The sequence below is a fragment of the Kogia breviceps genome, chromosome 9 (genome assembly GCF_026419965.1).
Source record: "Kogia breviceps isolate mKogBre1 chromosome 9, mKogBre1 haplotype 1, whole genome shotgun sequence".
NCBI lineage: Eukaryota > Metazoa > Chordata > Mammalia > Artiodactyla > Physeteridae > Kogia > Kogia breviceps.
In genome coordinates this window covers 82,737,185-82,750,473 of record NC_081318.1, presented here as the reverse complement: position 1 = coordinate 82,750,473, position 13,289 = coordinate 82,737,185, and the positions used below count along the sequence as shown (strand labels likewise).

The window sequence follows — 13,289 nt, the reverse complement described above, 5'->3', positions numbered from 1 at the left end:
CCCCAGGGAAGCCCCTGATTCTTTTTTATTGGGGTCATATAGTCAGCTTTAAAATTCTAACATCTGTTCTTTTGCCAAAATCTAACATTCCAGTTATTGATTATAGCATCAGAGTTGCTTTGGAAGGTATTAGATTCTCTTTTCCATTTAGATCAGGATTGTTATACTAGATCAATGCACTTGTGGCCATCTGTCAGATTCAGCTCTTCACGTTGGCTTGTCTTGACCCATATTTTATCTACAGAGTTAGTATAAGTAGTATGGTTCTTAGGAAGTTTGGGGAAATTGTCAAGAATGTAGGCAGAAAAATCCAACAGAAGGAATATTTTTGCTTTCTCTCCATTGCTTGAAACATTTGTCTCCATCTTCCTAGATGGGATCTCACCATCTCAGCTTGCCCTATCCAAAAGAAGGATTTCATAATCGTATTGCTTCACACTTGAAATACTGATTATCCAGTGAACAGTAAAGATCAGGGATTACTAGGGCTTAAAGGGCGAGGATTCTTTAAGAGAAAAGATCTCTCTCTGATGCACCTTTTGGTCTTTGCCACATGATTATCTGACCTCAGACTATATCATTCGTGTTCTTGTTCTCTTCCTGGTCCTAAGAATTTGGATGGAAAAAAAAGCACAAGTCCCCTTTGTGGAGCTAGCTTTCTCTTTCTGTCTTGCTTTAGCTCTCACTGTTTCCACAAGCCCTCAAGCACACTGGGCTCGAATTTTAGATTCACAAGAAATTATTTACAGCTAAGCCATTAGCTCCAAACACAGGATGAGGCTATCAATCACTTGGTGAGCACCTACGATAGTACTTTTTTCCCAGAATTATGTGCCTATATAAACAATTTCTCTGAAAACTCCAAAAAAGGAGATTCATGTATTTCTAGATCCTTCTTTGTATTGTTATACCATCGAGTAAGACCAAAACACTTTCTTCTAACCCCCAAGATGATAAAATCCAAACTCCACTTGGTGGCAAACAGGATTGACCTTCCTAACCTCTACTGTTAAATACAACAACTGTAAGTACTAAGAGGTCATGTCAATCTGGATCTATGTAAGATTAAAGAAAACCATTAAGACATGTGGTTGACATTCAAAAAAGAAAACAAAATCCCTAATGTTATCTAACTCAGACCCTCTTCCAAACATATGTAATCTGAATATGTTACACTTCAACTTTATCTTCTTTGGGAGTTCAATGTTCACAAGAGCTGAGATTTGATTCTCTGTCGTGTGCAGCCTGTGAGGACCTAGGCAGGACACACAGTCTTCTTGAATGTTTACTTTCTCACCTGTAAGATAGAGCTATTTATCAGTACCTTTCTCTTAGGGATGTTGTGAGGATTAAATAGAATGACAGATTAAAAAGGTTTAAGAATATTTCGTATACAAGTGCTCAATAAATAGCAATTATTATAATTATATTAAACATTATGATTTACGACAAGCTCAGCTTCTTGAGAGTTTGTTTTAAATTTTGTAATTGATAAAAGGAACTTCTTCAAGTTGAACCATTTGCTGCCTCCCTATGATTTTCACTCACTAGGCTAAATTTCTGATGCTTTCCTTACATGTCTACTTCTGTCATGAACTCTCTGTGCTTGCTAAAATACATGCCAAATTATTAATTGGTATTCTTCCTAGAATATGATTCCTTGCTACTTTAGCATCCTAGTCTCTATGAAAATAATCTAATTTTTCAATAAACTTATTAAATAAAATTTTGATTCTGAGACCTAAGGCCAACATTCAAGATGTCATCTGACCAGGGTACAGTTCTGCGTCTCAGTAGGGATGCTATGTTTCACTTATAGTCAACTGGCTACTGCCGCTGCTGCTGGTGTGTGTGTGTGTATGTGTGTGTCTGTGTGTCTGTGTGTGCCTGTGTGTGTGTGCATGCGTGTTAAACTCAGGAGCTGTACCCAAGCCAGTTCTTCTCCACTCCATACTACAGATTGTAAACCTAAACTAAGAATTTGTATTTTCCTTGTGAAACTGTATTTTTTTAAATAGGAGTGAGGGAAGAGACTGGGAAAGTGGAACTATTTTTTATTGACCTGTACCAGTTACTTTTTATTCAGTTTCTCAAATCTGTTTCTCCAACTACTTGCATTGTAATAAATTAGATGCTTTTTAAATTTACACATTTGTTACATATATACAATGGAATATTACTCAGCCATTAAAAAAATTAAATAATACCATTTGCAACAACATGGATGGACCTGGAGATGATCATACTAAGTGAAGTAAGTCAGACAGAGAAAGACAAATACCATATGGGAAGGTGGGGGAGGGATAGTTAGGGAGTTTGGGATTGATAGGTACACACTGCTATATTTAAAATAGATAATCAACAAGAACATACTGTACAGCACAGCAAACTCTGCTCAGTACTCTGTATTAACCTAAATGAGAAAAGAATTTGAAACAGAATAGATACATGTATAACTTAATCACTGTGCTGTACACCTGAAACTAACACAACATTGTGAATCAACTACACTCCAACATAAAATAAAAATTTGTTTTTAAAATTACACATTTGCTGGACCAGCCCCATGTCTGCTGAACAATGAATTTCAGAGCGTGGGTCAAAAAATCCATGGAAACATAACTCATAAACCATTTTTTCTTATAAAGTTATTAAATATTTACTTCTCCCTAGAAAAACACTTCAAAGATAACCTTGATAAATAATAGAAGCACATAACATTTTTTACCATTCAAAATTAGCAAAGCACTTTAACACACATACTCTTTCATGTTTACCTTTATAACAATTGTATGAACTGATTTTACAAAAATAATCATGATAGGGCTTCCCTGGTGGCGCAGTGCTTGAGAGTCCGCCTGCCGATGCAGGGGACGCGGGTTCGTGCCCCAGTCCGGGAAGATCCCATATGCCGCGGAGCGGCTGGGCCCCAGAGCCATAGCCGCTGAGCCTGCGCGTCCGGAGCCTGTACTCCACAACGGGAGAGGCCACAACAGTGAGAGGCCCGCGTACCACAAATAATAATAATAATAATAATAATCATGATTATGGAATTTATTTACATTTATCTGAATTTCTCTGAAAATCACATTTAGGAAAATGTGTGTGTGTGTGTGTTAAGTATCTGTATTGCCCTCAGACAGGTTAAAATATTATTGACTACTCAGAAAATGGCCAAAAATTTCAGACCTAGTATCTCCACTGAATCACTCATTACCTTTTTTTTTTTTTGCGGTACACGGGCCCCTCACTGCTGTGGCCTCTCCCGTTGCGGAGCACAGGCTCCGGACGCGCAGGCTCAGCGGCCATGGCTCACGGGCCCAGCCGCTCCGCGGCATGTGGGATTCTCCCGGCCTGGGGCATGAACCCGCATCCCCTGCATCGGCAGGTGGACTCTCAAGCACTGCGCCACCAAGGAGGCCCACTCATTACCTCTTCAAAAATATAAAAGTAATACATGGTATGGAAAGTTATAAAGTGAAAAGTAAATGTTTTTTCTCATTCCATACCCAGTTTTATTCCATGGAAGTACAATTCCATTTTTCAGTTTCTCTTTATATTCCTTGTTTTGGCCATGTTCAGAACTTGAAATAATCTGTTTTCACCTCCATTTCTTGATTCTTCAGCTGTAAGGAGTCCTACTCACTCCTTTTATGAAATATATGGAACTTAACTCACATGTATGACTTTCCTCTCTTCCCCCATATATCCATCTGTCTTTTTCTCTCCCTTCTTCCAACGTTTGCTACTTATAATTTTACTTTTAATTCTTCCATTATTTTCATTTTAACAAATAATACCTTAATTGGTATTTTATTATTGGTATTGGAGGGATGGAATGGGATTTTGGGATTCACAGATGCATAGATAGATAGATAGATAGACAGATAGATAGATAGATAGATATGGATAAACAACAAGGTCCTATTGTACAGCCCAGGGGACTATATTCAATATCTGTGATAAACTATAATAGAAAAGAATATGAAAAAGAATGTATATTTATGTATAACTGATTCACTTTGCTGTACAGCAGAAATTAACATTGTAAATCAACTATACCTCAATAAAATAAATTTTAAAAAAAATAGAATCTATTGGACTATCCATAGGCTTTAGGCAATATTACTTACTCCCTAAGTATGAAAAGTGAAAAAAATTAGTACCTTGCCATATCCCTCCACCGCCTCCCCCCACTCAAAACCCAGATTCCCTCCACTATAGCATTACTTTTAAATTGTCAGCATTTATTACATTTACATTCTGTTCTCTAACTATAATTGTCTCCCATTATATTACCCAAGAAGCAGAAAGTTTCTATTTGTCATTAAAGCATGGTTTGTCTCAAATCTCAAATTTTCTCACCTCTACAGAAGGTGATAAAATTTAAATAGAAAAATTAGTTTTATGACTGATTATAAAGGTATAAGTCACCCCATACCCCGGAGATGCTCTCACCTTCTGAGAGGGACCACATTCTGCCTGTGGAATGTGTGTTTCTCTAAATAAACTCACTTTCACTTAAAAAAAAAAAAAAAAAGAAAGGTATAAGTCAAATAAGTCTACAACGACGCCAGCTTGTGCTTTCAGATAATTCATAATATCAACTTTGTGTCAACATTTTCTATGTATCAGAGCTCATACATAGAGAAAAATACCCCATGGTTATTGGCTGTTTCAAGAATAAGTTTGGAGAATTGACCATTCAATTTTTCATGTGTTGGGGCGATACAGAACTATTATATAAAGAAAAGCCCACTCTAACTGTAGACAGTCTCTTAGAACACATTTTCAAAAAAATGACTAGCAGGTGGGAGGGAAGGGTATCCATTTAATAAACATTTTGATACGGTAAATTCAATTTTCACAATACTTCATGACCTACCAACCACTCTTTAACTATTAATGTACATAAATATGTTCTTAATAAACAACAAAAACTATCTAGGCTCCAGGGTCCTGTGGAAAATACTGAGGATATATTCTCAATTTATTTGTAATTGCCTTTACCATTAGCCCGATGAAAAGACATAATACTTATGGACAACAATTTAAAAGACATTACTCTGGAGTCTAGATTTTATTTGTGAATCACAGCTATGTTCTTGGGCCACATTATCTTAAAACCCTGCAAAACTACTTTTACTAAGTTTGGCATTGCAATTATACCCTCAGCTTTAACGGAACAGTTTATAAAATCCAGTATTTCAGTTATTAATCCTTCAGTAACTCATACATTGGAAATTCATGGGAAGACTTTCTTTCAGACCAATAAAATACTTGAGTTCTCCTATAAAACTAATACAGTATATCCGTATATAAATTATTAAATAGATTTATTTCCCTTCTTGCTTTGGCCTCTAGGAAATTCAGGAGAGAAACTTGCTGGTCAATTTTTTAAAACTATATAATATCCTGTGGTTTACATATTTGCATTCAAACTATCCTAGCCTCATATTCATATTCACCCTTTTCCTGTCTTTAACTTTGTATTATTTTCATATTCTACCATATTTTTATATTCTTATATTTGTATTTGTAAACACAAAAATGTTAACAGACACAGTTCTTTCCTAATGGACTAATTTTGCCCATATCACATAAGAGACTATTAGAAAAAACCATACATTGGGGAGAGACATCAACTGACTTGAAGAATGCATCCTTAATAAAGATATTTTGAACCCCAAAGTAACAGCAATGAAGCTTGAATTCAAGATGGGTTATAGAAGTACAGAGTTCTAGTGAGAAGGAAGACATACATGATGAATAATCTCATATAGGAATTCATTTAAATTTAAGGAAATTCTCTAATTTTCAGATGGTCAGAGTTTTGTCTTTTACCTCTCAAATGCACTAGGATTATAGTGAAAGGAAAACAGGAGCAACTAGTCCTTACTGGCCTTCTCATCATGGAGCCCTCTTCTGTCAAGTGGGTGATTTAGAACCTAAAGTGTTCTTTTGTTTTCTTTGTCCGAAGTTGTTCCCAGATTAGTTTGAGACTTGCTTGCACGTGTTTCCCAGCAGTGATTCTGGGCTGTCCTGTTCACTTCTGACCTGCACCTGTTCTTTTCAAGTTTGCACCAAGAGTGCCTGAGGCCTAAACAGGGGCATGCTGGCCCATTCACTGAGACTATTCAGAGAACTGTTAGGGGAGGGGCAGTAGGCGGGATGGTGGCCCTCCAGAGAAGAAAGGAAAGTGACCCCTTAAATCAGAAAATGACCTTCTATTTGTCATTGGTTGTCTAAGTAATGTAAGGGGACCACCTCCTCTATAATACGCTTTGTTATACCGTAAATGTTACATGGCCTAAAATGGGGCTTCTGAAAAGATTAGATGAATTATTGGTTTTTAAGACTAATCAAGTGACATGTTTAGATACACAGAAAGAGTATAAAATCTATCACATGACTGGTATTCATAAATATTTACTATGTTTGTTCTAAAAACCAAAGGGTAAGTATATGTGAGACATTTCTGCATGAAAACATATAATGGTAACAAGGGATCTGCAGATGACTTAGGTCTATCTACCTAAGGTTTGGGATTTGATCATTTAACTGCTTCCATCAGTGATACTGTGATTTCTTCTAAATCATCAGTTGCAGAGTCATAGAAGAAAGACTCACACTGATATTTTCTCTAGTAACCTAAAAGTCAGTAGAGGTTGTAAAATGAACCCCTATGGATATTTACACATTTGTCATTTAGAATACAGTCTTGATCAGAAAATAGATCATAATTCATATTGGGTATTTTTCTCCACTAGACAAGTTTACAGAACTTGTGCTTCAGCTTCTTTTATTGAGATTTTTGGGCACTGATCTATTCCAAAAGAGAAGAATTAGACCTGAGGCTGAACTATTCCATCCCAAGGAGGCTTGTGGGCAAGACAGCCAGCTGTATCATTGCCACTCTGAACTAAAAATTACTTGCCATTCAATTATTCATATTCAGCCCTTGTTTGGAAGAGAAAGCACTAAGGAGAAATAGAGCAGCAAATATGTAGACTGAGAAGGAAAGAAAAGGATTTTTAATAGTTATGAGGGAAAGGAGAATCACAGAAGAAAGATGGTATTTGAAACAAGGAATATGGAGAATGTCCTCAGCAATTCTAATAAAAACAGCACCCTTGGTCTTCACACACGCAAATCAAATTGGTAGCAAATATGTATGAAATGTTCAAAGAAATGCTGAATGAGCCGAGGCTTTCAGAATAGGAACAAACACAGTATTTACACTGCTCTCTGTTTTTCACCTGAACTCTACCCTCCCTGCATGCATCATTTTTACATATTTGAAAAGCCAAATTATTTATTTAAAACTAAACAAGCCAAAAGCAGCTTCTGGAAAAATTTGCAAGTCTATATGAAGGGAATATCCACCATGCATAGCCAAGTAAGTGCTGAAAATATGACATGGTAAAATATACAGAAAAACTAGCTCCTTTTCAGTTAGAGTATACACTTAAATCTCTCATTTCTCAAGTTTCACTTGACAAAAACCCTAGAGAAATAAAGCAGCAATTGAAGAAAATCCAGGGTTGTTGCTGTTTTCAATTTCAATGGTATGGACTAAATGGTGTGCCCCCAAAAACTAATATGTTGAAGCCCTAATCCTTAATGTGACTGACTGTATCTGGAGATGGGACCTTTGGGAAATAATTAATGTTAGATGTGGTCATGGGGGTAGGGCATTTATATGGGATTAGAGGCTTTCCAAGAAGAGGAAGAAAGAGATGCTCTCTCTCTGCCATGTGAGGACACAGCAAAAAGGTGGTAGTATGCAAACCGGGAAGAGGGGTCTCATCAAGAACCAAATCTGCCAACACCTTGATCTTGAACTTCTCAGCCTCTAGAACTGCGAGAAAAAAAAGTCTATCCTTTAAGTCATCCAGTCTATGGTATTTTGTTATAGCAGCCCAAGCAGACGAATATAATTAGTTGTAAAATATTTTGAAAAAAGAAAAAGATCACTGTCAAATGAGAAAACAGAAAAAATGAAATAAAAAACACTTTTGCCCTAGAAAAAATTCTATTTTATGATATGAAATAAATACTGCATTAAAATGCTCAAGATAAAAGAAACATAAAGTTATTTGTTTCCCTGGTATATAAATGACAAAAATACCTGGCTGGTTGAGGAAGAGATATTTTTCATATAATTTGAAATCAGTAGAAGTTAGGGCAGAAATCAACAGAAAGTATATTTCACTGCTGAAAATAGCAAAGATGGAGCTGTTTTTAACTGAATGTTGATGCAAGACACAAGGGAAAACGGGGTATGATGTAAGAATCAATTAATGCATGTAGATGGACCACAAATCACATTAATGTATTGAAATGCTCTGGCGCCCTTATCCCCTACTGAAACACTGGGCCTTGCAAATCCTTCTTTTCTGTCTGCATTAATAGCTTCCTCCTCCTTGTTTCAACATCTCCTACAAAACTTCACTATTTCACCAGACAGTGAAACTAAGAATTGTCCGCCTTCCCTCTGGATCACCAGCTCCCTAAGGGGCAGGATCACATTTGGCTCAGCGTGTGCTGTGCTTCCGTTTCCACCCCTGCTACTGTTGCCCAAAGAGCTAGAGAGTGAGTCTTCACTCCCACTGCTGCAAGAAAGAGGATACTTCAGAATTTCAAACTGGAATGGACCATAACTTAACATGGAAGGAATTTATTAAATCTTTAGAGAAAGGGAGACAAAGATACCGCCAAAAAAGAAAATTATGGGCCAGTATCACTGATGAACATAGATGCAAAAATCCTCAACAAAATACTAGAAAACTGAATCCAACAACACATTAAAAGGATCATACACCATGATCAAGTGGGATTTAATCCCAGGGATGACAAGATTTTTCAATATCCTCAAAGTCATCAGTGTGATACACCACATCAACAAATTGAAGAGTAAAAACCATATGTTCATCTCGATAGATGCAGAAAAAGCTTTCCAGATAAAATTCAACACCCATTTATGATTAAAAAAACTCTCCAGAGAGTGGGCACAGAGGGAACCTACCTCAACATAATAAAGGCCATATATTTATGACAAACCCACAGATAACATCATACTCAACGGTGAAAAGCTGAAAGCGTTTCCTCTAAGATCAGGAATAAGACAAGGATGTCCACTCTCACAACTTTCATTCAACATAGCCTAGAAATCCTAGACACGGTAATCAGAGAAATCTCTAGAGAAAGGGACTTTTCCATACACATTTCTCTGCCATTCACACCTCCATCCTTCACCCAAAGTGCCTGCTGATGTTCATGGTGAGTAAATGAGCAAGAAACCCTGGTGGTGAAATAGCTCTATATAAATTTTCTGTCTGGGACATGTATGGGTTTTACCAAGTGAGCTGGGAACCTATTGTTTTTGTAATAAAATATATTGTTCATTTTCCAACGAATGTACTTAAAAATACACTTCTGGAACCCTACAGAAAGATACCACCTATACTGGATATACTTTCTGACATTTCATTTAAGTAGTTTTTTATAACATTAACTATATCCTGGCATTAATATTTAGGTTTAGAGTTGTCAACACATTTAAAATAACTGACATAGCATTTTTTTCAGTAATTTCAAAATATTCTTGGTTCATGGAATGAATATGCATTCTTGGAATCTTCTGCAAAATCCCCTAGAGACTACCCGCTACCATTAAGTAAACAGCAGATTCTGCTTGCTTAAATGGCAATAACCACTGCAATAACCACATTCAGCAAGGGGGGAAAAAACTGCTTTAGCATTGAATACCCCTCTGTTTTAATCAACCAGATTCCCAAATCTTATTTTGTGCTTTATTCTCCTGTGGCAACTTTTATATCAAATCCAACTGTACATCATTAGAAAGTGAAAAATAGTAAGAAAATACGTTAGAGATACATTTGCACATGAGATTGCGGGAAGAAATTAGCTCTTGTTTCAAACAACATTTTTTTAATAGGGTCTTTTTAAAATTAATTTATTTAATTTATTCACTTGTGGCTGCGTTGGGTCTTCGTCGCTGCATGCAGGCTTTCTCTAGTTGCGGCGAAGCGGGGCTACTCTTCGTTGCGGTGCGCCGGCTTCTCATTGTGGTGACTTCTCTTGCTGAGGAGCAGGGGCTCTAGGAGCGTGCACTTCAGTAGTTGTGGCTCGTGGGCTCTAGAGCGCAGGCTCAGTAGTTATGGCGCACGGGCTTAGTTGCTCCGCGGCATGTGGGATGTTCCCAGACCAGGGCTCAAACCCATGTCCCCTGCACTGGTAGGCAGATTCTTAACCACTGGCCACCAGGGAAGACCCAAACTACATTTTAACATAATAATCATAACCTTCTAAAGCCAAGGGAGCGTCCATTAAGAACCAGCACTTAGCAGAAATACACATGCAGGTATGAAGAATGAAATAAAATATACTCCCATACCTATTAAGAGACTTTATATGCAAAAGTAACAAATCCATTGTTGTTTCACTGTAAAAAATATACTGTGAAAATTTGGCTTTTAACAATGAAATTTAAATTATTATAAGGCAATTAGATTAGCACCCTCTACACACACACACACACACACACACACACACACACACACACACACATACTCTCTCTCTCTCTCTGTCTCTCTCTCTCTCTCTCTCTCTCTCTATCTCTCTCTCTCTCTCTCTAAATGCATATAGTATAAGGTAGTGGCAATTTAAAGATTTATCATGTGGTTAAAGAACAGTGTGGCAGTTTAATTAACTACTGCACTTGAGATATTTCTTTGAAAAAAATATATGATTTACAATGGCCATATGTCCTTTATAAATCATCAAATGCCCTTACTATGATGGCTAGTAAAGGAATCCACAGTTAGCCCTTCCTCAGGCTCTTTTTTTTTTAAATAAACAACCATAAGAAATAATATTAGCAAAGAAAAATATTTGTGAAATAACTCTTGGAAATAAGTGAAGTATTCTTATCCTTCAAAACTTAAAGCATTCATTGCTCCAATCCCTCCCCACCTTAAAGGGCATTTTCTTGAATATTATTCTCTATGTGAAACTGAAGATCAGTGCTGGATCAAGGAAGATCAGAACTGAGTCAAAAATACACATTTTTAGCAATATTGTTAGCTTGTTTTGCACTTTCAAATTTAATAATATTTCTTCACATTCACAAATGTTTTCTCATGCTTGTAAGTGCCAAGGACGGCAAATTTTATTTACGAAGTTATAATGTATAATTGATATGATGATCCAACATTGTAAATGACCCTTAATTCTCTGAGGTACTCAGATGATCAAGAGGAAAAACTTTAATCAAAACCTGACTTTCCTACAGTATTTCAGATATTTTCCATTTCAAAATACCTGAGAACACAGTATAGTTTATTTTCTTAGCTAGATGCAAATAAGAAGTAGCCAAGGAAATTAAAATATATTAAAATAGCATAAAGTGTTCAGGTTCCTCAGTTCAAATTCAAATCAGAGCTAATCTCTCCATCTCTAGATCTGACTTTGCATTGGCAGGGCTGTCTTCTTTTTATAGGAAAACAGAGAATTGCTGACTTTCTAATTATAAATTCACTTTCAGTCTATGAATTAGCAAATATTCCAGAAATTTCATTATACTTGGCAATCAAAGAGGTGGGTCAGGGTTTGATTTTGTGTTGGCTTACTTTACTAGTGGCTAAGTGGAGGTGTGACTAGCTAACAACAGATTAGAAAATAAATTCCAGATGTTCTAATCACCAACAGTACTCTGTTCTGAGAGCAAAATTCACAAAACTATGAAAATGAATTCAGGTGGGTTGTTTATCTTGCAGAGCATTTTCCATTTCACGTATGATCCGTGAGGTCAGAGGCTCTCTGCCCTGAGCAGCTCTAGGCTACATGAGGAAACAAGCAGCAGGATGCAGTCAAACAATGTTCAGGAGCATCAAAGTTCACCAAACTTGAGGCTCACTTGCTTCTGTCAAGTGGCATTTTCTTCACAGGAAAAAAAAAAGCGCAAAAGACAGGCTTGAAATTAGTGTCAGGTCCTGTATAATGTTCTCCTTTTTTTTTTTTTTTTTTTTTTTTTAAATTTTTTCCTTGTGATGAGAACTCTCAGGATTTACTCTCTTAACTTTCTTTTTTTTTAAAACGGCAAAGAGACATTTTAAATTTATTTGTTTATTTATTTATGGCTGTGTTGGGTCTTCGGTTCTGTGCGAGGGCTTTCTCTACTTGTGGCAAGCGGGGGCCACTCTTCATTGCGGTGCGCGGGCCTCTCACTATCGCGGCCTATCTTGTTGCGGGGCACAGGCTACAGACGCGCAGGGTCAGTAATTGTGGCTCACCGGCCCAGTTGCTTCGCGGCATGTGGGATCTTCCCAGACCAGAGCTTGAACCCGTGTCCCCTGCATTGGCAGGCAGATTCTCAACCACTGCGCCACCAGGGAAGCCCTATAATGTTCACCTTTTGCAGACAAGGTGACACCATATGAATTTACTTCAAAGGTAGGATATTCAGGAACTCACCTCAATATTTAATACTCTAAACTTTTGTTTTCTAGGAAAAAAAAGAAAAGAAACTGTGCAATTGAAAATAAGATAAATCAGACAACAAGGATAAGAGATCTTTTTAAATCCCTAGACTATGTTCTTTTACAGAAAGTTATCATTTTGGCTGTCATTTCTCCCCCAAACATTTTAACGCACACTAGAGGTTAATAGGTTTGAATGCTCACACTGGTGGTATTTTAAACAACTGAATTCCAAATTTCATTTATATATTACATATGCTCTGATCTTTTAAAGATTTCCTGGGTTCTTTGCTTCATCTCCATTCTTAAATATGCATTATATTAATAAAGCCACATGTAGGTACACAATAGTATGGAGGTGTTACCTCTACTATGTCGATCTTAGTCTCCCTGCCCCAGCAGCCTTCTAATAATGAAGCTGGCCCACTTAGCTAATACCTGAATTTGATGCCTCATTCTTACTTAATGTGTGACCACAGAAACTGTCAGCCTGGGACTTCCTTGGTGGCACAGTGGTTAAGAATCCACCTGCCAATGCAGGGGACACGGGTTTGAGCCCTGGTCCAGGAAGATCCCACACGCTGCAGAGCAGCGAAGCCCGTGAGCCACAACTACTGAGCCCACGTGCCACAACTACTGAAGCCTGAGCACCTAGAGCTCATGCTCCTCAACAAGAGAAGTCACCGCAATGAGAAGCCCACGCACTGCGATGAAGAATAGCCCCCGCTCGCCGCAACTAGAGAAAGCCCGCACGCAGCAACGAAGACCCAATGCACCCAAGACATA

At 37.4% G+C, this 13,289-nt stretch overlaps 1 protein-coding gene across 13 annotated transcripts in view; it reads right to left on the bottom strand.

The window, feature by feature from the left end:
• CACNA2D1 (calcium voltage-gated channel auxiliary subunit alpha2delta 1) overlaps nt 1–13,289 on the bottom strand; it is a 505,873-nt gene that overhangs the window by 441,874 nt on the left and 50,710 nt on the right. The gene's annotated exons all lie outside the window — the stretch shown is intronic.